General features: G+C 47.0%; 1 protein-coding gene and 1 long non-coding RNA gene across 4 annotated transcripts in view; one reads left to right on the forward strand and one right to left on the reverse strand.

Moving 5' to 3' along the window:
* The window catches only part of Osbpl10 (oxysterol binding protein like 10), a 257,610-nt gene that overhangs the window by 185,034 nt on the left and 45,508 nt on the right, over nt 1–27,068 (reverse strand). The gene's annotated exons all lie outside the window — the stretch shown is intronic.
* Nucleotides 6,206–10,198, forward strand: LOC148122196 (uncharacterized). The gene is made up of 2 exons (XR_015737653.1): nt 6,206–6,301; nt 8,331–10,198. It is a non-coding gene; the product is annotated as an uncharacterized LOC148122196 (long non-coding RNA).

Below are 27,068 nucleotides of genomic sequence, written 5' to 3' on the forward strand. Positions count from 1 at the left end.
GATTCTGCGTCCTTCCTGCAGAGCTGGGAGGAAAATGAACACTTGCTGGGGAAGCACAGCCAGGCGCGCCGACGCATCTAAGCGGAATGGAACACAACTACTGGCACCTAGAAGTTGGAGCGAACACACGGAGTGGTAGTCCTTAGAGCAGGCAAGAACCAGAACCCGTCAACTGGTGTGCAGGTGAACATGACGGACGTCTACTGCGGGACACCATTCAGCAATCAGCATGAAACGAATCGGGCTACGATGGGGATGAGATCGAAAGGATGTGAGGCTTAAGCAGCCGCAGGCAAAAGATGACATGTGGTCAGATTCTGTTTGTGAGAAACGTCCAGACAAGGGAAAGAGAGACACGGATGAATCAGAGCTGCTGCGGGCGGAGGGTGGTGTTAGAACTAAAGATGACAATAAATTCCAGCAGCCGTGTTTAATATTCAATTCTGCAGGAAGGGATGCCAGCATGGAGAAAGCAGAAAGAGCTGACATGTTGACTTGGGACAAGACAGAGGTTTATGAAGTCCCTGGATCGTGAGAAATTTCTGGCCTCTCTTCCACGGGCCAGGATGTCCACCTTCCCTAATTCCCCACCTGTTGACTGAGGACAAAAATCTTTCCTGCCAATCGTTTGGGGCTTGCGACTGTCCCCTTCTCTGACAAACCCTTGTTTGTCTCGTAGCAGACACCTGTAACTTTCCAATTCCCAGAGTTCTGAGACAAGCAAGGGGCAACATCATGGGCGGAGAGAGGGGCCTAGAGTCTCCTGCTCACCCGTGACTCTATCTACTCTTAAGGCGCCTTATGCTGAAAATGGGTCATAGCAATCTTCCAGTGAGAACAATATGAACTACAAAGTTGTGTGTGAGTGTGTGTGTGTGTGTGTATGTGTGTGTAGTGGGGGGAGAGAGAGAGAGAGAAAGAGAATGAATGTATATGCTGTGGGATATTTGACCAAACTCTGAAACTCCAAGACTGTGTTAATAAAATTAACCTTAGACCAGGAGAGGAGCCAGCAACTAATTGACAGGAATTAGCCATAGAGAGGACGGAGGAGCCAGGAAGACAGATAGAGAGACACACAGAAAGGAGTAGAGAGAGACTAAAAGTTTTGCAATCTTTTTCGTTTGGGACAAGTAGGGAGATGCTTCTCTTGCTGGGTCTCCAGCCCAAAAGGGAGATCGGCCAGTCACTTCTTGACTTCTCTGATCTGGCAGGTTTTCACCCCAACATCTGACGCCTGAGTCTTTATGGATAGGTATAATGATAGAGACTAGTTAAAACCTACATTTGGCAGCCGCAGTTGAGCTGATGACAGGGACCAGAAGCCATGCCAGGGAGGAAGGAAGTGGGGAGGAGTGGGCATGAACACAAGGAACTATAACATCCAACAGAGAGGGAGACCGTAGAAATAAAGAGGGGAGCCAGGAAAAGGCAGAGAGCCTGTGAGAAGGGCTCCACTTTCACTACGAGGAGCAGGAATGTTGGGATGTTGACACAGTTAAGAACCGCCAAGAGGTAACTTGACCGCTGAAACCAGGTGTGGCAGAGGCAGGCCTACTACCCACTAAGCATCCATTTTTCTCTTCTCTCTCCTACTAACAGAACATAAAGCTGCTGCCATGGTGCTCGCCCAAGCACAGGGGGCCCTGGTAGCCATGGAATGAGCCTCTGGAAGCATGAGTCAAAAACAATTCTTCCTCCTTAAGCTGTCTCTGTCATCTACTCAGAGTGACAAAGAATTAACAATGCTGCATGAAGCCAACAGGTCCTTCCTCCTGGGCTAATGGGGACGGCTTTACATTTTTTTCAGATTTATTATATATCACAGGTATGAGTGTTTTGCTTGCATACATGTCATACACCATGCGCATCCCTAAGCTCACAGAGGTCCCCAGAAGTGTCGTTACAGGTGGTTGTAAGCTACCACGTGAGTACTGGAAACTAAACCTGGGCCCTTTGCAAGAGCAGCAAGCACCCTTAATTACCCATCCAACTCTCCAGACTGAGAATGTCTTTAACACAAGGAATTCTGATGCTTGCTGCTTGCCCCAACAGCTGGGGCCCTGTACTTGCCCAGTGTTGAACTGGTGGCTCTGTTTCTGCTCTCAAACCCTGACAGAAACAGTGTCTGAAATAGATTACAGAATGCACCCACTGTACAGAAACTACCAACATCTGTGGGAAATGTGGTATGGAACCAAACTGGTGGTTCCTCGGAAGGAGCGGGAACGGTACGTGATAGCTCTGGTCCTTGCTTCAGCACGGAGCTGGATAATTAGTCGCTGAGAATAAACCACATGACTGCCGAATCCACGTACCCAGCACTGGAAATGATGTCTAATGCACCCACCGCTTCCTACATGTGAAAGTTATAAGGCCATATTAATTTTAAGAAACTCAGGCTAATGACCAGGTGACAGCTGTATGACCCATCACTCACCTGTCAGAAAGCGTCGAAACCCCAGCATCCACTTAGAAACCCAGACAACTACCATCATACTGAAAATCCTTTGTAGAAGTAAAGACTGTTGTCACACGGGTCTTCAGATGTCTCAGAAGACAACAACGACTCCCAAAAGACTGTGTGGAGCGGAAGTCGGCATCGATCAGATGTCTTCCTCAATCGCTCTCACCACAGGTTTGGAGACAAGACTGAGCCTGGGGCTCCCTGAAGGGCTAGGCTGGTTGGGAAGCAAGCCGCTTCCAGCACCAGGGTGCCTGGCTTTTCACGTGAGTGGCGGGGTTTGTTGTTTCTTTAGCTGTTTTATCGAGAGCTGGGGCTTCATGCCAGTGCCAGACTGTGGAAAACAACAGTGAATGTAGAGAAAAATAAAAACAGCCAGTAATGCTTGCCTCGCCTTATGATGTAGAAGGTAGGCACCACGACCGCCCGTTTGGCAACATGAGGAAATCTAGGCACAGAGAGGCTGACTAACTCCCTCGTTTTAGAGCTAAGCCACAGCAAGTGTGATCTGTGGGCAGGAGGTGAAGCTCAGTGCAGCTTGCCTAGCATGGAGGACACCCTGGGCTCATTTCCCACCATCAACAAAAGCACACAAGGACGAAGCAGGTGTAGCCATGTACCCAGGCTGCTCTCCTCATCCTTACACCACACTGCTTTCCTCAGAGACAAAAGTCAGTGAAAACTTCCACCTTAGGACACAGTGTCCCAACTTCAAAAAAAAGTTTTTAATTTTGATTTTGATTTTATGTATATGGGTGTTTCCCATGCAAGCCTGCGATCATATGCATGCAGTGTCCACAGAGGCCAGAAGGGGGCATCAGATCCCTGGACCTGGAGTTACAGATGATTATAAGCCTCCATGTGGGTGCTGGGAACTGAACAGTAATCCTCTGGAAGAGCAGCCAGTGCTCTTTGTCACTGAGCCATCTCTCCATGACCCCTAATTATTTTTTAAGATTTTATTTTTTGTGTGGGTGCATGTGTGTCAGTGTGTGGATATGTGCGTGACCGCAGCTGCCTATGGAGAAGAGGCATCAGATGCCCTGGAGCTGGGGTCCTCTGCAAGAAATATGAATTCTTAGTCAATTAAGCTATCTCTACACCCACAGAGAGGAGGGGAGGTTAATGCAGGGAGGTGGAAAGGAGGAAACACTGATCAAGAAAGAGATCAAACATACAGACAGTAATTCAACAGCAGAGAGGGTCCCAAGACTCAAGGGTACCCAAGAATCTTAAGAATCCCTAGCTGCCAGCATCAGCACAGAAGGAAAGAGGAGGGGACAGGAGGGGAAACACAAACTACTGAGGGGAGAATGCTTCTGAGCAGGGGCTGCAGGCAGTCACCAACTTCGCTGGACCTAGAACCACCTAGAAGACACTTGCAGGCATAGCTATGAAGGCGTTTCCAGGGAGGTTTAACAGAGACGGGAAGCTTGCCGCTGATTGGAGCTGTCTCGAGCTCCTGCTGAAATGCCTCTGCCATCATGGTAGCTAACAGCCTCAAGCTGTAAGCCAAAATAAACCTTCCTGAGGTTGTTTTTGGGGTATTTTGTCACACAGTATTCACAGCACCCTCCTTTCCTCTCCCATCGCCTCCTCTTGAGGGTTCCTCACACCCAGTGTTCGTTTATAGCTCAGTTTCTGCTGCCCAGCATGACCCACACCTCCCAAACTGGCAGGGAACCAAAACACTCAGCAGAAGTCTAATAGCCACCCAGTCAGCAGTCTCAGGGCCCGGCAGGGCAGGCCAGGCCAAGCAGGCAATTAGTCCCAGGCACTAATGCACCAAGAAGTCAGCATGATCTATGGGCAATCAGACCGGGCTACCTCAGAAGGCTCTAGAACAAATACAGTTTCCAATTGAAATCCCCTGGCTGACGAGCTGGCTGGCTGACTGACTGGCTTCACCTGGCATCTAATTAAACGAACCTGGAAGAACAAACGAGAAACTACCACATACTAGATTGAAATCTCCATGTCCCTACAACATGAATGGGGGCATGGTGTGGCCCGTGGGGAGCACACGGAGTCACGTCGCAGTTGCGGGGTCTTCCCAGGACAACTGAGGGCACACAGTGTACTCTCCAAGGAACACATAATCCCAAAGAGAGGACGGATGGCCTCTTGGACCAGAATTCCCACCAGCTGAACTCAAAGGCCACTGTCTGGAAGTCATTCCCAGCTAAGTCTGAACTTGCCACAGTCTATACCTAGAGAAACAGCTATGTTTACAACCCCGAACTCAGAAGAAAGGTACAACACCCCTGTTTCCTGGAATTGGGGGATGGGGACAGCAGTGTGTTAATGGGTAGAATTCTCAGTTTTGAGGTTTGCAGCAACAAATATTTCTTAAACCAAAGGCAAATGTTATAGATATTAAAAGATACTAGGAGTGGTTTGGCACAAAGGAAGCTGGGATGGAAAGCCCATCAGAAAGGCTGAATTAATTGGGGAATATACAGCCATGGGCAGCCATGATAGGACCCTGAGTGGGGAGAAGAGGCCTTCAGGTCCAAAGCAGAACTACATGAATAGAGCGATCGTGGATAGCATGGCTGGGGTCCTGCAGAGCGGTACAGAGCCTTCGGTCCCCTTCAGCTCCAAAGGACAAAAAATTCACAAGAGCTTCCTGGAGAGGAAGAAGGGCTTCATACCAGGGCAACCCAGCCTATATGCCAGAGTCATCAGGCAGGAAGGCGATGGGTAGAAGACAGAATTCAGAGCCAGCTGCTCCAGGGATTGGGGGCGTGGCTAGTGCGGGCTCCAGGGATTGGGGGCGTGGCTAGTGCGGGCTCCAGGGATTGGGGGCATGGCTAGTGCGGGCTCCAGGGATTGGGGGTGTGGCTCTGGACTCAGCTGCAAGGGTAAGAGAGCCTGCAAGGCCAAGGCAGGCTTGCTGATCCACACTGTCCAGAAGCAGGGGGAGGTGTGGGCTGAGTTCTGAAAGAGAATGGTCTCTAACCTAACATCAGACTCACACACCAAACAAAGACACAAGCAACAAAGGCACTGGTGATGAATCTATCCCCGCACGGGAGCTTCAAGGACACGAGCTAGGTCCGTGTTTGAAAAATGCTTAGAAGCCTCAGCACACAGCAAGCACAATGCATCACCCACCAAATCATATAAACTAAGGAAACCCTAACGATTGTGGTAGCTGGCCTATTTATGCAGGGGCACAGGCTGTAATGACGCTCTGTAGATACAAGCTGTGACTCCTATTTCTCAAGACACACACAGTGGGTGACACCCAGCTTATCCATGTGTCAGGGAGCACATGGAGTTCCATAATGGGAACCACTTTCGTGGCATTAGTGATGATCCTTCAATGTAGCAGAAACTGAAGCACACAGAGAGATTAACAAATATCGCCACAATGCAAGCCTTTTGATAGTTTCCAAATCTGATTTGGAGGTTCCATCACTCCATTTCTGGAGAAAATATCTAAGGCTTCTTAGCAAGAGAGACAGGAAAAGGCTCAGTGTCGAAGTCTGTCAATTGAATAACCCCTGACTGGTCGAATCACCTCAAGCAAAGGGAAATTCCACAGAAAGACAAGGCTAAGGAGGTGGGTATGGTGACACTCATCTGTCTCTCCAGCACTGAGACAAGAAGAGGAGGAGTTCAAGGCCAGGATTTGGAGAGAGGGCTCATGGTGTGGGAGATCCTTCTGTTTGTATGTTGCTTTTCTTGGTTAATGAATAAAGAAACTGACTTGGCCTGTTGATAGGGCAGAACTTAGGCAGGCGGAGAGAACTGAACTGAATGCTGGGAGAAAGAAGGGCAGAGTCACGGAGATGTCATGGATCCGCCGCAGGAGACAGACGTGCTTTACAGGTAAGCCACTGCCACGTGGCAGTGTACAGATGAATAAAAACAGGTTAGCTAATGGGTCAAGCAGAATTTTAATGAGTATGGTTTGTGTGATTATTTCGGGACAAACAAGCGGCCTTCCTGTTTCAGGCTCGAGATCAGTTTCACCCCTGAGGACCTGAGATCCAGAGCTTAGGTTCAAAACAAACAAACAGGCACAGGGTGGCATTTGTGTTCTTGGCATTGGGAAGGCAGAGGTAAGAGGATTCCTGGGGCTCTCTGGCCGGTCAGTCAACCTAGAGAAGTCAGTGAGCCCAGGTCAATGAGAGACCTTGACTCCAACAAAGCAAGGTGGCCATTCCTACAGCATGACACCCTAAATTGTCCTCTGGACTATACACATGTACACACAGAGAGAAAGTCAGTCTCTCCCCACCTCATCCCCTCTCTCATACAGAGTTTGAGACCAGGGGAGAGGCCCATCTCAGAAGAAAAGAAAGAAAGAAAAAAGAAAAGAAAAGAAAAAGAAAAAGAAAGGAAGGAAGGAAGGAAGGAAGGAAGGAAGAAAAAGAAAGAAAAGGAAGGGAGGGAGAGAGAGAGAAAAGCAATAAAAAAAGAGAAAAAAAAGTGTCTGGTCGCAATCTAATCTCAACACTTGGGAGATAATAGTCCAATCAGGATTTCAAAGTCATCCTTGACTACCTAATGAGTTCAAGGCCATATGTGAGACCTTGTCTCTAAAAGAAAGAGAGGAAGAGAGGGAGAAAAGAGAGAAGAGGGGAGAGGTGGATCTGTGTTCCTTGCAGGTTTACAGACACACATTCACATAACAGAATTCTGAGCGTGTGCCCATGTTCAGTTTACTAATCCTGCCTGTTTGACAGAATAGCTTTAGGCAGTGACCTCCTTGGGACTTCAGACCACACACACAGCAACTAGGGCAGCAACCACAGCAGGTGGACATTCTTCAGGGAGCTCCCCGGGTCATCTGCCACTTTGGCTTGCCAGGAGAGAGCAAATGAATGCCTGGTTTCACCAAAAGAGCCACACGGCCGATCCCTTTCCACTCCCGACCTCACACTTCTCACATCACCCCAGGGCCACCTCTTAAATGAGTTCTTTATAAAATATATATGACTCAGCTCTAGGCAGCATTCACCTGCCTCCGTAGCTCTCCCACCAGCAAGCAGTAGCTGAAGCCTGCGTATTAGTACGGCTCCTCATACTGTCAGTGATTCTATGAACGTCTCCACTAACTGCACTGGGAGTCCTCGGGAATTCCCTCGGTGGAGCGTCCCTCTGGGCTTAGTTCAGGGCTGTGCCTAAGAAGGTTAATTTGTGTTCCCTTGTGGTCCCAGTAAACAAAACTGTCTCCTCATAACTGTTGTCCTACTTCCATTGTCACCATCACGCAAAAGGCAAAGCTGGGGGACAAGGAGATGGCACAGTGAGTAAGCACCTGCCACACAAGCGCGAGGGCCAGGACTCAGATTCCACTCAAGTGCTGGGCGTGTGTGGCAGCCTGTCTTCACAGCCCTTGGGAGACAGAGTCAGAGCATTCCAGAGCCAGCTAGCTATTGACACTCAGCCAAATAGGCGAGCTGTGAGCTCAGGTGAGAGACCCTCCCTCAACAGATGAGATGGCAAACAGCCAAGGATAAGCAACGTGAACCTCTGATCCTCACACACACATAGTGCACATGTCAGCACGTGAGCCCACATACATGTAAATACTCAGACACAAAGGGACACACTATTGTTCTCCCAGTGGACCGGGATTTGATTCCTAAGTAGTCACATGAGAAAGAGAGACCCAAAGACACATTCCTGCCCTCATGGAAGTGGTGCCCTCCATTGAGGGATGGGAAACTACAGAGATATACGGAGTACATTCAGCATCAATCAGCACTTTATTGTATGTGTGCTTGTGTGTGCACACCTGTGGATGTGTGCAGAGGTCAGAGGTCAATGGCGAGTGTCCTCCTTAATTGTGACAGGACTTATTTTTGAGAAAGGGTCTCTCACTGAACCGACTGTTTGCCAATTCTTCTAGTCTGCCTGGCCACGGAGCTCTAGGAATCATCCTATGTTCGGCTCCCAGTGCTGAAGTTACACCTAACTTTCATGTGGATGCTGCGGATGGAACTCGGGTCCTCACGTTTCCATAGCAGGTGCTTCACCAACCGTTCCTTAGAAACCCAGAAGCAGAGAGCGACTGAGCCACACGGCTAACATCGATCAGAAAAATGGGTTAATCAAGATGTGAGAGTTAGCCAGTAAGAAGCCTGACCTAATGGGCCAAACAGCATTATAACTTACGGAGTCCTTTGTGTGATTTTTCTCTGGGACTAAATAGCTGGGAAACAGGGCAGGAAAGAAAACCCCAAACAAGCAGGCTCCCCTCATGTTACAGAATGGTGTCCAACGTGGATAACTGCATCCACAGAAAGCCTGAGAAAGCTTGGGAAAGACTAGAGTAATAACATTTCAGTTTTCAGCCGTAGCAGGAAAAAAGCTGCACTGTTTTAAAATGCCGACTTTCTGGGCCGTCCTGCCAGGGAGAACTCTGACTCTTTCAAGCAGGCCGTCGGGACTATGGATACATTGTTGCAGCTTGTTTCCTGGCAAGGACCTTGAAATACCATAGGAGCTTTTGAGTGTTGTCTTCTCCATATTCCTTAGCAAATTAAAGACCCATGTGGTCAGAAAAAGAGAGATATACAGTAAAGAGAGATTCAAAGAAGAAGAAAACCTCTAAATGGTTTGCAGTGTGTTAAAAAATATATGCAGGCTTGAAAAAAAAAAAGGTTTAAAGCCTTAAAATAAAAAAGAAAGAAAGAGAATAGTTGGGTGTGGTGGTACACACCTTTAATCCCAGCACTGGGAAGGCAGAGACAGACGGATCTCTGGGAGTTCAAGGATAGCCTGGTCTACAGAGGGAATTCCAGGACAAAGATAAACAGAGAACCTGTCTCAAAAAGCCAAAAGTTAAAAGTAAAAATAAAAGAAATAGAGGTTAAAATAAAGCTGCATAAAGATGAAAATACATGGAGAATCTTGATACTGTTTGTTATTATGCTCTCTTTGAATTGTTTGAATGCTGAGGAAGGAGCAACAGCTGCTAAAAGATACTTGCTTATAAATGCTGCAGAATTAATCCAAGATAGTTATTTTGAAAATACCCTGGCTTCAAAATTGAAGTCAAAAGGTATGTTACTTTGGAGAAGAGATTTTGCTTTTGTTTCCACAGAAAATGAGAGGTTGTGGATTTATTCATAGTTAAGAAAAATCATCTTTGACCAAGGGAGATCACCTGAGCAATCTCCGGTAGGAACAGATGACCCAGATGTCTGAGTTCTTCATCCAGAAAAGGTTCAAGACTGCTGCCTGAGATGATCAAGACTCACAAGATACTTCAGTCAGGACTTGATCATAACTCTAAATTTCCTTTAGGTCCCCATAAGATTATCAGCGCCCCCAACCAGCTGGAAGTAGCCTGGAATACTATGCCCACATTCCCAAAAAAATGGACTATGGATATTTTCCTTTGTTTTTTTGTTTTGTTTTGTTTTGTTTTTGTTTGTTTGTTTGTTTTTTTAAAGAGGGGGAAGTGGTACAGGAGAATTGTCTGTATTCTGTCAATCATGTTTTAAATAAACGCTGATTGGCTGGGCAGGAGGTGTAGGCGGGAAAACCAGGCAGGAAGTGGAAATGATGCAAGGAGAGCAGGAGAATTCTGGGGAGGAGGAAGTTGATTCCTCACTCTCTTGCCCAGCCACCGAAGCAACAGGATGTGAGCTGCCCCACTGAAAAAGGTACTGAGCCACATGGCTAACATAGATCAGAAAAATGGGTTAATCAAGATGTGAGAGTTAGCCAGTAAGAAGCCTGACCTAATGGGCCAATCAGCATTATAACTTACTTTATAGAGTCCTTTGTGTGATTTTTCTCTGGGACTAAATAGCTGGGAAACAGGGCAGGAAAGAAAACCCCAAACAAGCAGGCTCCCCTCATGTTACAGCGGATGGAACTCGGGTCCTCACGTTTCCATAGCAAGTGCTTCACCAACCGAGCTTTGACCCTACCCACACAATACGTTCCTTAGAAACCCAGAAGCAGAGAGCGACAGTACACTGCTGTGTACAAGATCCAACCTGGTCTATCTGTCACGGAGACCTGTTCGTCCGAGCAACAAACAGAAGAACAAGAGCCAGAAGAGCCAGCTAGACAAAATGACCATGATCTGGATCATAACTAACAATTCTGGGGAGGTAGTGGGCACAGCAGGTTGATAGGACAGAAGAAAGCTGGTGTGTCCTGAATGGTGTGGGCAGGATGAATGCACTGTCCTAGTACCAGGCAGAATGGCAGAGCCTGGCGGATGTGGGAAGCACTAGAATTTGATACCGGGTACCAGGAGACATATCTGAGGGACTCAGTGCAAAGACATGAAACAAGGTACCGTTCTACAGCGATGCTCCCTACCACGGATGAAGCAGGCAGCCACGCAGAATCTACTGCAGCAGCCCATAGAGAGTGGAGCTGGGATGTAGCTCAGCAGGCTAGTGCCTGCCTAATGGGCACAAGGCTACGGATTTGATCCCCAGCACATCACATAAACCAGGCACGGTGGAGCAGGCCTGTGATGTTTGAGGCTCCTAAGGCCTGCACTTAGGAGCCTCAGACATCCAAGGTCACCTTTGGTACATGATGAGTTCAAGACCCTGTCTCAAAACCTAAAAATAAAGATAATTAAGATGGAATAGAACGTCGCAGGGGGGAGAGTATCTGTTTTCACCAAGCCCAGCTACAAGAGTCACCTCCTCCCCTTGCACGCTGATAATTTATGCCTCTGACAGACGATCCAGGGGCTGGGTGCCCAGTCAGGGACAATGGTGTGGGTGTTTTTGCTGCGTCCCCTGACGTCCACTCCTCTTCACAAACTGGACAGGAACACACACCCTTGACTTAGGTTCGCTCTCACTTCCGGATGTTGGCTTGCCTTTGGGTATTCTGAGATCAATTCCTCTGCTGTATCATTCCGCTTCCCTTGGTCAGGATATTTTTAAGTACCTGGGGAGTATTGATCTCCTATAGATGCTGGAGCGCTTTTGCGGTGAGAGATGCAGGGAGATCATCACCGTCTCCCCTGGGCATACGGAATCTGGGTGATTACTAACCACCAGGAAACTGCTTCTACAGCAGAGGCACCTGGTCAAGGCCCTCTACTGATGTCAACTTGAGGTCACAGGAGAAACGGTTTCATTGACCCAAAGAGAAGAACCCTAAAATATAGACCTGTTAAGCTGGGAACATAGTGCAGTCAGCAAAATGCTTGCCACACAGATCTGGGTGTCAGCCCCAAAACCCATGTAAAATAAATAAATTAATTAAAATGAAATGAAAAATAAAGTCATCTACAGTGACACACACTTGTAATCCCAGCACTAGGGGAAGAGGGGATAGGAGAGGCCTTGGGGCTCTCTGGCCATCCAGCCTCACCAAATGACAAGTTCCAGGTCAAAGTGAGAGATGAGGAGGAAAACCCAAAGTCATTCTCTGACCCACACACACATAAACGCAGAGTGAATATACAGAGATTGACAGATAGTGGGGCTGGAGAGATGGCTCCATGGAGTACTAGTTGCTCTCGGAGAGGACCAAGATTCAGTTCCCAGCATCCACATGGTGCCTCTCAACTATCGGCAGCAACTCCACCTCCGAGGGATCCAGTGCCCTCTTCTGGCCTCCGCTGGCACTGCATACACATAGCGCAAGCAAACCTACAGGCAAACAGTAACACACACAAAATAAAAATCGATAAACCTTTTCAAAATGTTTTTTTAAACATTCAGCTAGGATTCCTCGGGGTTTATAACTGACTGCTGGTTCCACAAACCCACCCACAGGTCAATGAACAAAGCAAACCCTAGACTGCCGGCTGGGCTTTCTGGTGGTCTCTCGGGCAATGTTTCTAGAACAGTCTATTAAAGCAATCAGTGATTTCCTTTTTGGATCCTGTCCTTTCTCCTCCAAAATAAATGTATGAGCATCCAGCCGGAAGACCAGTTCTGCCTGGTTTCTAGGCCTTCTGCCTCTTGTTTCATGAGTGTTTTGGAGGGACCTGGTCCTGGAAAAAGGAACTAGCAGGATGGAACGTGAAAGATGCCATTAACAGAACGACTCATCTGATAATAAAAGTCATCATCAATAGCCCACGGTTAAAAGAGAGGCACAAAATTGCCTCCTCTCTGCTAATTATTTCATTAGTGAAAAAAAAATTTTAAATTAACAGTTCTACAGTGATTCAGTGATTTTGCTGAGCCACTCCGGCAACCTGACCATTTATTCCCCTCTCTTGGATCAAATGAGTGCGTGGAGACTTACATAAACCTTACAGACTTCTCTTCCCAGGGCCACTCTCCAGGACCTGGCTGTGGCTGCGATAAATGCCTCTTGGCCTTCAGCAACTCACACCCATCTGCCCTTGAGCTGCCCTCCCTCCAAGGAGCGGCTTTAAAACTGACCATCTAATAGCTTAACTTTAAAGATGATAGTGGTGGCGGGAAACAGACGGGAGACAGGGAGAAGGGCGGTGGATAAGGGGTTGCCGCACAAGCGTGAGGAACTGAGTTCAGGTCCCCAGCAAGCACTGAATGCATCCTCTGCAAAAACAGAAGGAATAATTGTGACTCCCTCCAGGCAAATGCTTAAATCTCCCAAAGCCCCACAGCAGGCCCACATGACCCTTCTAAGCAACCACAGCCTGGATAGGAGGGCCCTTGACTTACTCAGATCCTGTGGGAGCTACAGACTCCAGAATGAGATCTCCTAGGCAGGAAGCATCAGGATCAAGGTTACATGATGGCTGTTGTTCTGAGTTTTTTCATCAGGATGGCTTAAGTCTTGTAATGGACCAAGCCAGGGGCCTTTAGAATGTATGACAGTCCCACATTCTCCAACATGGCTGCCCATGCTTCAGATGCTCCCTGAGGTTGAGCCATGAACACAGCCTGGAGGGCTCAGGAGTCCGCAGTGCAGGCCCTAGCACAGGGGTTTGCCAACTTTTTTGAGAACAAGCCAGAGAGTATTTTTAGACCCTGTGGGCCATATGGCAGCTGTAGTGACTACATCGACTGATGTAAAAGAAACATGGGCGTGACTGTGTTCCAGTAAAATTCCCCTGGAAGAGGCGAAGGCCTGATAATGTCAAGGCTTCCTTGACAACACACAGGGGAAAGCGCTGGAGCCTCCCTCACATTTTCTCCAGAGAGGCTGTAGGCTTCCCACGGACTCTGCAGAGCGTTTGTGGAATGGCGAGGCCCAAGCAGGCGGTTCAGTATTCCCAACATTGCCACCACGGTCTTCTTGTCTTACCCACCTAACTCTGCCTTGTCTGTGAAGAGCGACCTTGATTCAGAAACACAGGCAGGAGCTGGAGAGTCAGACCCCTACTGGGGAATCTCCCCTCATCCTCCCTGAAAAATAGCGCTGTTTAAAAACAGCAAGGTTAGAGCTAGGGATATGGTTCAGTAGGAGAATGCATGCCCACCGTGCACAGAGTTCTGGGTTCAGTCCCCAGGACGGCATATAAACCAAAGGTGGTGGAGTACACTATAATCAGAAGTTCAAGGTCATCCTCAACTACATAAGTGAGTTCAAAAGCAGACTGAGCTCTGTAAGAGCCTGTGTCTAAAAATAAAGGAAGGATAGACCTGACCTGCAACAGTTGTCCTCCGACCTTCACACCAATGCAAGACAATCCATCAGCAAAAGTAAAACCAAATTCAAATAGACAAAATGATAAACTTTGTCATGTATATTTTGTCACAATAGAACAATGGGTTCTATACAAAAATTAAGGTAAAATGCTGATAGCTGTGGATGGGGGAGGGATATGCCTAACTGCTTATGGAGACATTACAAACTGAAGAAACTAGCAACTATTTTCTAAAGTCTTAGGATGCACCGGGAAGTTAAGAAATCACACCCACCCCCAAACCCTCTCTCTTCCAAAATCAAAAATCCAAGTTCATCTCACACATTTTCTTTATTGAAGCCCATAAATATTTCACACACACTCTCCTCTCCATGGAGAAACTCGTGGGCCGGGTGGCCCAGAGGACAAAATGCAGCAGCAGAAATAGCGAGGGAGACTCAGCGTCAACACCAAGGTAGAAGCAAGAACTAAGCCCCAGAGCTGTCCTCTGGCCTCCTCGTGCACTCTGTAGCATATATGTTCCTGCACTTATATACAATACATACATACCAATCAGTCAATAAGCGTAGATGCTGTATTTCTGTTACATACATATAACAGCATGCTTGACACGTGATACAATCTAATTGGAATCCCCCAAATGCCTTATGGCCCTGACATGTATTAGGAAAGTATTTTCAGTTCATGCTGGGTAGATGGGGAACCACAGTGCAGGAGTTCACACAGGCCTCTGTGAACTAAGGCAGCCAACAGAACGACCACCTGAGTACAAGTTTTATGAACTCAAATAAATAGAACAGTTCAGCCCTCTCTGCACACACACTAACCAGGAACTCTGACACGGGGGATAACAGCTCCAACCCAATGCGCAAACACGAAATACTGCAACGTTCTCCTTGCTCCTGACAACTCACACACAAACCAAACAACCGCAAACCAACAACCAAATGGCAAGACACAGGTCTAAGCCAGACTTTGCCATATCTCTAAGCCACCCAAACTTAGCTCTTCTCCTTGGAAACCGAAGCACTGAGCAGAGCCTGTGACCACAATTTCTTTCTTTTTGTTTGCTTTCCTTTGGTCTTTTGTTGTTATTTGGGTTGTTTGAGTTGCTGTGGTTGTTGTTGTTGCTGTTGTGTTGTTGTTGTTGTTGTTTTGCTTTGTTTGAAGTTTCTTTTAGACTGTATTTTATCCAGTTGACCTCCAACTCTTTCGTAGCCAGGGTTGGCCTTGAGCTCCTGATCCTTCTGCCTTCGCTTTTCAAGGCTTGGAACCATGTGTGTACACCACGACACCTGGCTTTCCTCTTTTTTTTTTTTTAAAAAAAAAAAAAAAAAAAAAAAAAACCTAAGCTCAGATGTCTCGTCCCCAGCTCAAAGTTCTCAAAGTACACACTCAAGTGTTCATGAGTAAACAGGTACCAACACGGGGCCAGCGAAGTGGCTCTATGGGTAAAGATGGCAGCCGTCAAACCTGACAACCTGAGTTAGATCCTGGGACCCACAAGTGATGGAAGGAGAGAAGGCACCAACTCCCAAAAGTTGTTATCTGACCTATACACACACTCCAGCACTCACAGACATACCACACGTGCACCTACCTACATGCATAAGTAATAAATAAAACTACGATAAATATTTTTATAATGAGTGCCATCAACGGCAAAGTTTGAGAAATGCAATCAAAATGACATCGGGCCGAGCATCAGTGTCTCTGCCACGTGACTTGTTCAGTCTGTAATGTACTGTGCTCATCACACAGGTACCACAGATGCAGCGGCAGGCAGTGTTTCCTGTTTGGGGCAGTGTATCTCACAGGTGTAGTAGTTCATAGAACTCACTGTGGGAACTGTCACAGAAACAGAAAAATATGTGTCATCTCACTGACCTGAATCTTCTTATCATTTATGGGTCTAGGGTTAGCAGGTACCTGGGGAGGCCAGAAGAGGGCATCAGACCTCCTACAAGCTGGAGTTGTGAGCAGTCAGACATGGGTGCTGGGAACTTGGACTCTTAACTGCTGAAGCATCTTTCCAGCCTCACATTAGAACATCAGTGACCTGCTCAATTGCAATGGGGAGAAGAAAACATAAACGACTTACCTTTATTGCCACCCCCTGGAGTTGTCCCTACACCCCACCCCCAGCTCAACCCTCTGGCAAGTAGCCGGGAACCACCAACCCACCCCCACCGTGAATCTCTTCCAGAGACCCCGTCTACTTTTGCTTGACATTTTTTTCTAATTCTATCCCCTAAAGCCAGAGCATATCAACATCCAACATTCATTCTACACAGAAAGCCTATGTTCTAGAAATAGTTCAAGTTAGTCATCTGACTGGGATGTAGCTCACAAGTCAAGTGCTTCAACAGTGTGGCCAAGGCCCTGGGTTTGATTGTCAGCACCATGTAAACCAGGTGTGGTGATGTACTCCTCTAATCCCAGCACTACAGAGGGGGAAGCAGACCTTTCAAAAGGTCAAGGTCATCCATTCCGTAAGCAAGTCTGAGGCAGTCTGGGCTATAAGAGACCCATGTCTCAAAGGAGGGGAAAACGGCATTTTTATATAGTTTCTTCACATACATAAATGTTCTTAATTCAAAAATAACAAAAGGGGCCATAGCTCAATGACAGAGTGCTTGCTTAGCATGCCCAAGACTCTGGGTTCTATCCCCAACACTGCTGGGTATCCAGAGTGCATGTGTGCATGCATGCATGCATGTGTGCCTGCTGAAGAGAATGTGCATATGTGCATTCATGCATGCATGCATGCGTGTGTGTAAAATACATTAACAGTGCCTCTGTATGTGTGTGTGTGTAAAATACAACAGTGCATTTGCATGTGTACATATGTAAAATACAGCAAGAGTGCATTTGTACATGTGTGTGTGTGTGTGTGTGTGTGTATGAAATACGGTAATATAAATCATCCCCTTCTGGTTGGTTTTCCTGAGTCTGTTTGGGCAGCTGTAATGGGCAGCCCATCACCTTGAAAACAGAGAGGGATCAAGTGTAATAACAGATCTCCAAGGGACAGGACATCTTTGTCCTCGGGCAGAGTAGAAATGAGCCATCTTACACCTTTAACCAGACATCAAACCTGCTCAACTTAAGTCACATTTTGAACATGGTCCAAAATGACCATGTTCTGCCATCCAGGGCTCATTGGAGAGTATGCCAATCAGAGTAATAAGAATGCAAATGCCCCTCCCAATATTCTCAACACTTAACAGGGAGACTTTCACAATCACCTTTAGCCCAACATAAAAGCTCCATAAATCCGTGCTTAATTACTTCTCAGGCACCTGTTAATCTCCCTGCCTTTTTCCAATTAACAAAACTGAAATCAGCAGGTTTCGTGTTTCTGCCAAAAGAGCCAATTGTGTTCAGTCAGCCTCATGACTCCTTCCTAAAACCAATCACTGATTTCCCCCTTCCCTTTCGGAATTATTCTGTCCAATAAATATCTTTATAAAAACAAGGCTCTGCTCCCTAAGAAAGTCATAATCCAGGGCTGACAAGATGGCTCGGTGAGTAAAGGCCAATGCTGCCAAGCCTGATGACCTGTTTGATTTCCAGAACCCACACAGTGGAAGGAGAGAACCAACTCTTGCAAGTCCCTGCCCCCCGCCGAGTATCACATACTTATTAATGCACTCTTATACCCCACCCACACGCACACACAAGCACATGCATACACACACATCAATATAAAATAAATAGTTCATAAAATAAATGTACCTGCGAGGGACTAGGGATGAATGAAGCTCAATAGTAGAGCATTGCCTGCCGTGTTTGAGGCTCTGGGTTCCAACTGCATCACCAGGAGAGGAGAGTTGCCTTTGGCTTTAATATTTCAACTTCCAAAGGATTTATTCTCAACTGAAGATGTCGCTCGGTTGGTAGAGCGCGTACCTAGCAGCATACATGAAGCCCCAAGTTCAATCCCCAGCACCGCACCAACTAGGGGGTGATGTTGTCCACTTACAATCCCAAGCACTGGGGAAGTGTAGGCAGGACGATCAGAAGTTCTGGATTTCCCTCCGCTACGTGCCAGCATTGGTTATATATGATGTTGTCTTTAAAGGAAAATTCTACTTAAAACCATGTTTAAAAAAAAAGAAAAAAAAAATAGAAGGAAGAAGCATTGGCAACCTTTCCAAAAGCATTTCTTCTAAGTTATGTAAGGCCTTCTCTCCTCTTGAACACATTGATAAGGTGACTCTGGGAGTGGTGGCCACAGGACACTGAGAACAGGAGAGGACAAACTACAAGCTCAGTTGTGCCAGGTGTACCCCCAGACCAGAGTCTCGAGACAGGCAGGCAGCCACAGTGTCCTGGTTTGCCTCTATGTTGCTGTGATACACAATGACCAAAAGCAGCTCGGGAAGAAAAGGGCTTGTTTGGCTTACAGGTTACAGTCCTCAGATGAAACTGAGGCAGGAGCATGGAGACAGGAGCTGAAGCAGAGGCCATGGAAGAGTGCAGTTTGCTGGCTCGCTCCCCGTGACTTGGTCAGCTTTCTTCCACAAGCCAGGACCACCTGCCTAGGGCAGGCACCTCCCACATGAATCAGTAATCAAGAAAATGCTCTACAAACTTGCCTACCAGCCAATCTGATGGAGGCATTTTCGCAGCTGAGGTTCCCTTTCCCCAGGTGACACTAGTCCTAACAGGATTGGTGGTCACTCCATCTGTGGCGTCAACAGGAAACCTGCATCCTGAATGTTTAAGGTAGCCCTAAGAAGTGGGAAAACTCCAGCTCTCTCTCTCTCTCTTTCTCTCTCTCTCTCTCTCTCTCTCTCTCTCTCTCTCTCTCTCTCTCTTTCTCTCTCTCTCTCTGTCTTGTGTGTGTGTGTGTATGTGTGTGTGTATGCACGTGTGCATCTGTGTGTGTGCTGTGGGCATGTGCTTCTGTGCTGTGTATGCACATGTGACCATGTGGGGACATATGACTATGTGTGCCCTTGCAGAGCCCAGAGGACATGTGGCACCTGCTGTATCACAGTCTGCCTTATTCCCTTGAGTCAGGTTCTCCAGCAAACCTTGAGTAAGGCTGGCATCTAGCGGGGCCCAGTGATGCTCTCCACAGACACACACAGCTTTTTACATACATGCTGAAATTCTAATTCAAGTCCTCATGTGCTGTGGAACAATTTTTTTGTATGTTGTGAAGATGTGCTGTTCCCATTGGTTTAATAGAGAACTAACTGGCCAATAGTTAAGCAGGAAGAGGTTAGGTGGGAAAGCCAGACTGAGAGAGAGAGAGAGAGAGAGAGAGAGAGAGAGAGAGAGAGAGAGAGATATGCTGGGAAGAAGAGCAGAGACGCCAGAGAGATGAAAAGGGAGCAGGACATGTAGAAAATGAGGTAAGAAGCCACGAGTCATGTAACAGCATATAAATTAATTTAATTTGTAAGAGCTAGTTAGAACAAGCCTGAGCTATCAACCAAGCATTTATAATTAGTAAGTCTCTGTGTGGTTATTTGGGAGCTGTCTGGCAGGACAGAAACTTCTGCCAACACTCATGCTTGTGCCGTGAAGCCCTCCTACCCACTGAGCCATCTCTCCAGCCTGTTTTTGACCTTTTGAGATGTTGGAAACATCCGAGAAACTCTGTGGTAGTGAGGGGTACAGCTGACGCATGGGATGTCAAAAGCTGTGGAGACGCAAATCATGACTTCAGAGCCTTAAGGTGTTTCAGCAAAATAGATGCTTTAAATATATGACTAGAGGTTAAAATATCAAAGAAGTACAATTAAGTTTATGAATAGTACCAACAGCCTTCCATAGAACTTTAATTTGTTAAATTTAGAAACTAAATGATGTCACTCAGTGAGTAGGAAAACCATTTGAGATGAAAATTATTAGTATGTAAATGAAATCATTTCCACAATTGAACTCAAGGTTTCAGAAATAACTAAGCTGTCAAATGTAGGACTTGGATAAACTGTAGTAATTGAAAGGGGACAATTGTGTCTTTTCTAAGCAGAAAAGCTATATATAATTATTTTTAAAACACTGTGAAAATCCCCATAACCTTTATGCTATTATTTTACATCTCCTTTTGACTTTTAAAAAACAGTAGCAAAAGTCAAGTAAGGTGGCTCGTTCCTGCAATTCCAGCAATTCCAGCACTCAGGCTTAGCTGAGAGGACCAAGTTCAAGGCCAGCCTGGGCTATATGGTGGGCTCTTGTCTTAAAAGGAAAATCCCCTGAGAGATGAAATAAACCATGACAAAGACATACACAGCAAAATGGCTGCTGTGCAGGCATGGGGACCTGAGTTTGATCCCCAAGTCCATATAATTGGTCAGAAGTGACAGTGAACCTTTGTAATCCCTGGGGAGGCAGAGATGAGTAGAGATCCCTTTGGCTTCACAGCCAACCTCCCTGTGTGGATTTGACAAGTTCCAGTGGTGTAGGAGGTCCTTCTGTATTTGTGTTGCTTTCATTGGTTAAATAAAGAAACTGCCTTGGCCTTTTGATAGGGCAGTACTTAGATAGGTGGGAAGACAGAACTGAATGCTGGGAGGAGGAAGGCAGACTGGGAGAGCCGCCATGAAGTCGCCAAGTCAGAGACGCCATGAATCTCTGGCCTGAGACAGATGTAGGTTAGAATCTTGCCAGTAAGTCACAGTCACGTGGTGATACACAGATTTAATAGAAATGAGTTAATCAAGATGTAAGAGTCAGCCAATAAGAGGCTAGAGCCAATGGGCCAAGCAGTAATTTAATTAATACAACTTCCTTGTGATTATTTCGGGGGCTAAGCTAGCCGGGCGGTGGGATGCAGCCCGCTCCCTCCTCATACTACATTCCAGGGCCTACAAGATGGCTCAGGCAGTAAAGTGTGCTCACTGCCAAACCTGATGATTTGTTTGATCTTCAGGATTTATGTGCTGGAAGGAGAGAACCGGCTCCCACAAGTTGCTCTCACAAACTGTTGGGATACTCTCAAGTATAGGCATATACACACACACATACACACACACACACACACACACACACACACACACACATTTGGAGGGGAGGGAGAAAAAAGAGAGAGAGAAGAAAGAAAGCCTAAATTTTAAAAAAGAAATCAAATTCAAGGTCCATGAAGGATCCTGTCTCAAAAATGGAGGTGAAAGGTGTCCTGAGGAATGGCACCCAGTTGACCTCTGAGTGCTACACACTTATACATACATGTGTATGTGCACACATACACAAAAATACACAAGAGTTGAGGTCTGGCTTAGTCAACAGAATGACCACCTAATCTATACAAGCCCTGCGTTCCTTCCCCAGCATCTCATAAACCAGTGTCAGAAATTCAAAATCATCCTCTGGTCACACTGAGCTAGGCTCATGGCCATCTGGGACATGAGAAGATATGCAGGGACTGGTTTCCATCCGCAGCACTAGGAGTGGAAAGTCATAAATGAAACAGGAAGAAGGCCATCACTGGATCACTGACCAGACAGAACCCCAACTGTCATGGACCCCACTGCATCCAGGGGGTGAGCAGACCTCTAAGGACAGGGAGGCAAAGTCAAGGAGGCCTCCACCATGCAAGACTAGCACGGTGCCACTGCACAGCTCCTAATGCCACATGACAATTGAGCAAGCCTGAGGCAGCCAGCCCCTTCCGCATCACTCAGAAACTGAGAGGGAGATTTACACACGTCCAGACTTCCAAATGAAAGCATCCAATACCAAAGTCAAGGAACTAATGCTAATCTCCTGTAGACAGGGCAAACAGGAGCATCCTCTCCACCGCCACCCTTGGCTTCTGGTCTACAAGGTGAATTTGAACTTCACGGCGTGAGACACCCGGAGCCACCTCTCCACCACCACCCTTGGCTTCTGGTCTACAGCGTGAATTTGAACTTCACAGCGTGAGATACCCAGAGCCGCCTCTCCACTGCCACCCTTGGCTTCTGGTCTACAAGGTGAATTTGAACTTCACAGCATGAGACACCCGGAGGCCACCTCAGTCACACCCATGTCCAGTATCCTCTAAGTCCTGAAAGATAATTCCATTTCCAAATCTGAGATTTTGTTCAGACCATACATGGTACCCAAAAGGGCATGCCCAGAACTGACAAGATCTCCTCCCTCCTGGTCTGAATTTTGGTATCCTCTAGTACATCCAACACTGTTTGATGCTGATACAGCACCCTCCTTTCCCTCTTCCCTCTCCCTCCTTCACCCCTCCTCATTGCCCAAGCTAGTGTCAAACTCACCACATAGCGAGGATAACCTTGAACATCTGATCCCTCTGCCTCTCCCTCCCAAGAGCTGGGATGACAGGCTTGAATGTCACACCTGGTTCATGTGGTGCTGGGGATTGAAGCCAGGGCTTCTCTGTGCTTGCAGGACAAGCCCTCTGCCAACCGAGCTACATCTGCACCCTTCAACTCCATTTCCAAAAAAAATCTGGTTAACTGTCCTGTCCAATCAAATCACCAAGAAGGCGGTTCACAGGGGAGGGCCTCAGCCCCCACAATGGTTTGCTGAGTAAATACCATCATCCTGGGCTGAGGAAAGCCAAGAAAGACTGGTGACGGTGACCACAAGGGACCTACCAAGCCAGGATACTCAGAAAACCTGCAACAGATGTTGTTTTTACTCAAAGACAATGGCACCAGTATTGCAGACGGCAGCCCACTTGGGTACCCCCTGTTATACACCGGAGCAATCACAACCTCCTCCCTTGTTCCAAAGGGGGATGCAGCATCCTGGGCCTTCCAAATGAGACTGCTGACTGCAGGCACTAAACACCCAGGTGTCTACCGGGGATATGGAAGCAATTCAGCCAGAGGTGGTGACACACACCTATAATCCCAGCGCCCAGGAGGGCGAGGCAGGAGGATAGCAAACTAAAGTCCAGCCTGGTCTATACAATGAGTTCCGGAGGCAGCCAAAGCTATATAGTGAGACTGCATCTTGGGGGTGGGTGGAGAGTGATATTAGGAACTTGAAATACAGAAGATGGAAAAATTGTAAGTACAGGCAGAATAAAAAGATGAGGGGCTAGCAATGGTGGAAGAGGAGGGGGCACAAAGGACTTGGGGGTGATGACGCTGTTCTGTATAAAACTATAATGGTGGCACGTATTTGTTAAAAGCTAAAGAAGGACTCGACACAATGACTGCCACATGGTGTCTGTGTAAGAAGTTGGAGGCTCCTGGGGGGCATGGGGATCTAGACTATGCCGAGGGAATTTAACAGTATTAAGAATGTATGAAGCAACCTCACAACCTTATGGACGGGAGTTGGTTGAGGGTGCTGACCTGAGTGTCTTTGGAAGGAAGCAGAGCTTGGAAGGCTGAGAGTCAAAGGGAGCAGCAGGGTTCACTGTGCTCTGTCTGATAAAGTCATTTCCCATGGGGTCCCCGACACTACTGTGCGTACTGGGACTTAGCAATTAAGGAACAGATGGTGGACAGTGAAGCCAAGTTTCTCACTGTTCACAGACCAGCAAGAGGACGGCCTAGGCTGGGTCCTGCAGTAATAGAAATTAGTAGAAGTCAGGTACTTAAACTAAGGAATTACACTCATGTTAAGCATGATGTACAGTGGCTACCCATAGAAACAGATGTGTGTATTCATGTGTGTGTACATACTCCTATTTCTTTTCCTCTGTCTCACGCGAAGAGACATCTCCATCATAACAAGGGCCAAGCGGCCAGATCCTGGCTTCTAATCCCATTCTCCAGAAAAGAAAATAGAGTTCCTGGGAGAGACTGTTCCCACTCTAAGATCAGGGCAGGCAGCATATGAAGTGAGCCTGAAGTATTCTGTAGCGCCAAGAAGAAAGGATGTTTTCAAAACCAAGCAAAATACATTGTGTTTCCAGGAGTGTATCCAAGTAACAAAGGGACCAAAAGCAAAGAACTTCTAAGGCAACAAAATGGGAAAATCTTCAGCATCAAAATGAAGTTCCATTGGACTAGAACCCAAAACCTAAATATGGTAGGACCCCCACCCCCATCTCTGATTTCACATCTCCAAATTCTAGTAACCTAGAATTGGCTATAGCCACAAACCATTAATAGGAAACTTGCAGAAATAAATCAAAATAGGGTTTCAATTAGACATCATTCTGAGTATGTGATAAAATCTCACTCTGTGCACCCCAGAGGTAAAGCATCCCTTTGTCTAGGATATTTACCCTGTATGTGCTACCCACCTGTTAGTCACTGAGTGACCATCATGGTCAGACCAACTATCACAATATCACAGGGCTTGTATGTAGGGTTCAGTATCCTCCTTGGTTTCGGGTACCAGCTGGGAAGCCTAGAACACACACACACACCCCATAGAGGAATAAGGGTTCCTGGACCCACATCACCACACTGATAGGCGCAAGAGAAAATAAACAGAAACAAGCTCACACTCAGAAGTGATAGACAAACTATGCCATCACTCTGCCCTCAGGCAAGAGGAACATAGCCCAGCACTCAGGTGTAAGGCGAGCAGACTGCCCTCCAAGGAGCGTTAAAGGGGCAGGAGCAAAGGAGAGTGACTTTGCCACATGGAAACCTGAACTACAGTACTTCCGGGCAAGTGACTAAGCCATACTCCTGCAGCTTGGGCAGCTGAGGGAAAGGATTGCCACAAGGTGAAAGCCAGCAGTCCAGCTTGCTTCTCTGTTGTAATAAAACACTGACCAAAGCCAGTACAGAGGTGGAAAGGGTTTACCTGGCCACCAAGTTGCAATCCATCATCAAGGGAAGCCAGAGAATGAAGCAGAGGCCACGGAGGAGCGCTTCTTACTGGCTTGCTTTTCCTGGCTGGCTCACTAGCCTAGACCCACTTTCCCAGGGCTGGGCCCTCCTGCATCAGTCAGCAATCAAGAAAATGCCCCCACAGACATGCCCACAGGCCGATCTGATAGAGGTAATTCCTCTGCTGAGGTTTTCTTCTCAAGTTGACAACCAAGACTAGGTACATAATGAGTCCCAGGCCAGCCTAGGCTATGGAACAAACAAATGTGTGTGTTGAGGGGAGGGGGGTGACCACCTCTAGTGATGGTGATCGGTGACCAATCATGTGCCATTTACATGATGTAATGGAAATGGTGCTTCACTTCCGTCATCTCTCTCTCTCTCTCTCTCTCTCTCTCTCTCTCTCTCTCTCTCTCTCTCTCTCTCTCTCTCTCTCTGTGCTAGTGTTGTCAACTTGAAAGAATCTAGACCTCATCTGGGAGGTGAGAAGCTGGGTTTGTCTGTGGGGCTCACCTCAACTAGGTTAACCTGGGTGAAAGGACCCATCTTAATTGTGGGCAGGACCACTCCCTGGGATGAAGATCAGAAACTGTCTAAAATGGAGAAAGCCAGCTGAGCGCCAGCATGCATTCATGGCCCTCAGCTTCCCAACTGTGACTACGGTGACCCGGCTGCCTTGGCTTCCCCTTCGTGACCGTACTCCAGGACTCTGAAGCACAATAAACCCTTTCTCCCTTCAGCTGCCTTTTATCTTATCAGAGCAACAAAAAAAGAAGCTAAGACACTCCACATCATAATCATCCAATCAAGAGAAGAAGAAAAAAACCCACATCAAGTCCCAGTAAGGGACGTCCTACAACGTATCTAACGGGACCGTCTCGCCGTGGAAAGTCTGGGAAAGGAGCCAGAGTGGAAGAGGGAATGTGGTAAATGACAGGGTCCTGGATGGGTCTGGAAAGGAAAAGGACATAGGTCAACTATACAGTTTAGTTAATAGTGAGCTATCGTCAACATTTCGTCGTTAATTGTAACTAATTTCCAGACCGATATAAGATGCTAATAAAAAAGAAATAGGAGGGAGATGAGAAACCTCTATACTAGCCACTCAGTGTTTCTGTGAATTTTATATATATATATATATAATAAGGTTCATTTGTTTTTGTTGTTGCTGTTTTTGTTTTGGTTTGGTTTGGTTTTGGTTTTTTAAGACAGGGTTTCTCTGTAGCTTTGGAGCCTGTCCTCGAACTCACTCTATAGACCAGGCTGCTTTTGAACTCACAGAGATGCACCTGCCTCTGCCTCCCAAGTGCTGGGATTAAAGGCGTGCGCTGCCACTACCACCCAGCACGTTGGTGTTTTTCAAGGTTCATTTATCTTTGTTTTATGTGTCTGAGTGCATGTATGTATGTGTGCCCCGTGTGTGCTGTGTCAATGGAGGGCGGAAGAGAGCCTTGGATCCCCTCAGATTGGAGTCATTGAGTCGCTATGTAGTTGCTGGGAGTCAATCCTAGGCTCTAGAAGAGCAGCGAATGCTCTAATGACTTTGCCATATCTCACCCCATTTTGTTTGGTTAGGTTTTGTTCTCCTAAGTAGAGGAAGGACATAGCCAAGCATGGAGAGTTGTCAGTCTCCAGGGTAAGTGACAAGGACCCAGCATCCCACTTGGCTTCTGGCTTCTGCGGTAGACTTCATCTCCTCAGCTCTAAGATGTAACTACTGGCACTGGACAAAGAACATACTAGAACACAAAACCAAAGTTATTTTTAAGTGTTACTAAGAATTCCCAGAGACATTGCAGAGGGCTGGATGTGAGGGGACCATGGGTAATAAAGTTTAGGGGGGCCTAAAAGAGCAACATCAGGAGGCTAAGGTGAAAGAGGTGCCTGTAAACAGTTTACAAAGAAGGGGGGACAAGGTCCAGGACCATAAAAGACTAAAGAGCATTCCATAAAAGACTAAAGAGCATTCCTCGCTTATCTGAGTCATTTCCTAGGGCAACCGATCTCCTCTCATCAAAGAGTCTCCAACAGCAAGCATACCCTACAGAGAGCTCCACTGTCTAGACGGTGAGAGGGTCAGGAGCCATGCCCCTACCTTTGGTTAATCAGCATTGTCTCTGGTCTGCATCTGGCTTGACCCCAGCTCTCTTGAGAAGTCCAACCCACACACATGTAGGCACCCTGACTACCACTCTGAAACAAATACAGCAAATACCCACAGACCCTGGGGAAAGACCGGGAAGGGGCCACTAAAAAGCCTACCTCTCTTTCCCCCTGCAAAAGTTAAAGACATTCTTCTAAAACAAGGCTTTAAGAGCTGGGGTCATAGCTCGGTTGGTAGAGAGCTTGCCTAACCCAG

This window comes from Myodes glareolus, chromosome 4 (genome assembly GCF_982192425.1).
Source record: "Myodes glareolus chromosome 4, mMyoGla1.1, whole genome shotgun sequence".
NCBI classification, from domain to species: Eukaryota; Metazoa; Chordata; class Mammalia; order Rodentia; family Cricetidae; genus Myodes; species Myodes glareolus.